We start from the raw sequence: 3537 nt of genomic DNA on the forward strand, positions 1-3537 counted from the left end.
TTTACACACATATGGATAATTGGCGGGGTTACTTCATTTGTTCGTATGGAAAAATAGCAATTAGGGGGATTAATGAGCACTCTGACATCCTTCATCTCCAGTTACTAACAAATGCACTATACCCAATAGCCTTCAGCAGGAACTAACAGTTACACCTACTCGGAGGACGGGTATTTCTGCTAGTCTTGTTACAAGTACAGTCCAGAGTCATGCTTAGACGGCAGATAATTCTCGATGCAACAACTCCGGCTTCAGTGGCCTAATCTGATGACAATAGTTAAAAAACAAAACTGGTATTGATAATTTAAAAATTGAAATTATAAATAAAGAATATAGGTTTAAATGCTGTATATGCTTCGTTAATTTTCACTTAAGAAATTATAAACCATTAGATGATAGTAAAGAAATTGTTTCTATATTTTTTGATGCTGCTAAATATTTTGCCAACACATAATTTACTATTAAAAATCTGGAAAATAAGAAATTAGAGGTTTAGCTTTAAAATGATTTCCAAGTTATTTAGAAAATATAATTCAATATGTATATGTACATGAAAGCTACAGTAATTCACTAATTCCATCCACAGGAGGCGAAGTAGTGGTAAAAAACGCCCATAAAAACCTCAAAATGCAAAACTAAACACTTGTATGTACCCTCGCATGGACCTAATGAGTCTCCATTACAAGTTTGGTTAAGATTCATCCACACCCTGCAAAGTAGTTACATGGACATACAACAGACAGTACTATTATATTTATATAGATTAGTGAACTTTCTATATTTTCTATGTTAAATAAATATAGAACTTTCTATATTTTATTTATTTATTTAATATAGAAAATGTAGAAAGTTCGCTATACGTTTTATTATGAACTTGTTTTATAAAGTTGTATAAAAATCAATATATGGACATTTAATTTGATATCCCGTACAAGCGTACATTTGGAATACCCAAAGAAAATGTAATTTAAGTGTGTAATAAAACTGAAACTAAATATCTGACCTGTTCGAACAACCCTGGCTGGCAACCCTAATACAAGACTATGTATTACTTGTACAAAGTTGTAGTGGCAGAACTCCTAATACGACACTAATCAGCTCTAATAACACAAAGACATAATATTTTACTTTTAATATCTAGACCTTAACGTCGTCTTTCTTAATGCCCCAGACATTTTCTAGTTTTTAAAATTTTCATTTTCCGATCTCATTTAACTCAAAGTCTGAAAAGTGACATTCCCTTTTACTTTTAAAACATTTACTCAAAATCGTTAGAATATAAAACTACAGTTTTACTTTGTTACTTTATATAATTAACTTTGCGTAATTCAACAGAAACGTAATGTCATACTCTTAAACAGTAAAGATAAAACAGCAGCGTTGTACATTGAAAATCATATGATGAACAGTATAATATGATTATATTTGTGTGTGTGTGTAAAATTCTATACACAAATAACAATAATTTTGGAACTTTCGAAATTTGTATTAATTGAGCACGTTATATTTTTCAATAAGTTGTTATCTCTTCAAATCCATAAATGTCAACGCTTATGAAATATAACAATAATATCTACTGTTTTGTTCAATACAAAATAACAGTATTTCCTACATAAGTAACTATTAATAAATATCTTCCAAGAAACCCTAATTAAAAAAATCAAACGGTTAGCCCTATAAATATTATAATTACTCTCTTTATTCTACACTACATTATTTACTTTTATGTTTGTTCGTTTTTAGCATAAAGCTTCACATTAGACTATCTGTGCTCTGTCCACCACGAAAAATCGAACCCCAGAGATTAGCGTTGTAATTCTATAAATTTACCGCTGACCCACGTATTTGTAAATAATTATTTCCACCAATGCTAGATATTTATAATTCAACATATGCACTGTCAAGAATAACCGTGAAAGTTTGAATTTATAATTGTTGTTAATCATACATTATCTGAAGATGTCGCACTGTTTGCGAGCTTACAACTCTAGAATCCGGGTTTCGATACCCATGGTGGGCAGAGCACAGATAGCCCATTGTGTAGCTTTGTGCTTAATTACAAGCGGTAAGTTTTCAGATTTACAACGTTAAAATCAGGGGTTCGATCCCCCTCGGTGGGCACAGCAGATAACCCGATGTGGCTTTCATATATGAAAACACAAACTCTACTGCAATGGCGCCGGTAACGGTATCGCTGCCCTAGCGGCCGCATCTAAAAGCAAGGGCAATATACGAAAAAAACGTGTCTTATAGATTTAGATTCACGTTTCATTTTAAGACAAGTACGTCAGTTAAGTTAAACATTTTCTTCGGTTTTCTTTAAAACGGTATATAAGTCAATGCGTCTCAAATTAAATATCCATACCAAATCTTTATTGATTTTATTTAGCCTTATATGGTTTTTCATAGTATTAGATAATGGATCTAATAATATCTTTTTTAACAAAAATCTTTATTTATTATTATTTTACTACCAACTTTGAGGAAATCTTATTTTGAATGTTATTTTCTCTATTTGAAAAATGTTTGGTATAATTAGCACAAAATTCAATCTCAGTGTACCTATTTTTCAAAAGTTTCCTCAGTCCCCCTTGCACTGGCATGTTTTGCATGCCAAAGTGTGTTTTGCATACTATTCTGAGTTGGCTGACCAATCCAAAATTGCTTCCTCCATCCCAGTTAATTACTTTAGTAACTCATAATTTTTATATTAACTACAAATTTTCTTTCTTCCCCTCTCTTTTATGGATATAAATATATATTGTTTAAAAGTAACGTTTAAAACATTATATTATTAATATAATATTATGAGTGATTACTTATATATGTAATGACTATTTATAAAATATTTTAATATTTCATTAGATTGTATTATTCCAAAGTTTTAAACGATAGAGTGACAAATCCTCAATATTTTTGTCTCGTGATTAGGGCGTTAGATTAGCAAGCTACGAATAGCGGGATCGAAACCCGTCACCGAATATATTCGTTCTTTTAGCTCGAAATGAACGTTATAGTGTAAAATATGGTTGATTAGGAACCTAAGTCTTGAATGCGTCAAACAAAACAAAAACAAAAAACACAATATAAAAGTGTGTTTTTATATCGCAAAAATAGTGTTATATATTCAATGAACTGAGCACGAATTTAGCATATTTTCTGCAAAAATTGTACCTCACTGAAGTGCTTATGGTAAAGGAATTGTGATTTTACATTTCACGTGTAATCAATTTATACTACTAATGAAATTAGTTAATTAGAAAAAAACATGAACAAAAGTTTCAAAAACTGTCGTGTACTTCATAAAATGACGATTCAGGAATTTTAATTATTTTGTAAAGAAAGGTTTATTTGGAATTAAGCACAAAGCTACATAATTGGCCATCTGTGGTCTGCCTACCAGGGGTATCGAAACCCGGTTTCTAGCGTTGGAAGTCCGAAGACATACCGCTGTGCCATTGGGGGGGGGGGTATAATCCAAATATTATCATTACAGTTTTCATCTGGCATTTTCACTAGTAGGATGATTATTAAACA

The sequence above is a fragment of the Limulus polyphemus genome, unplaced genomic scaffold (assembly GCF_000517525.1).
Source record: "Limulus polyphemus unplaced genomic scaffold, Limulus_polyphemus-2.1.2 Scaffold100, whole genome shotgun sequence".
NCBI lineage: Eukaryota > Metazoa > Arthropoda > Merostomata > Xiphosura > Limulidae > Limulus > Limulus polyphemus.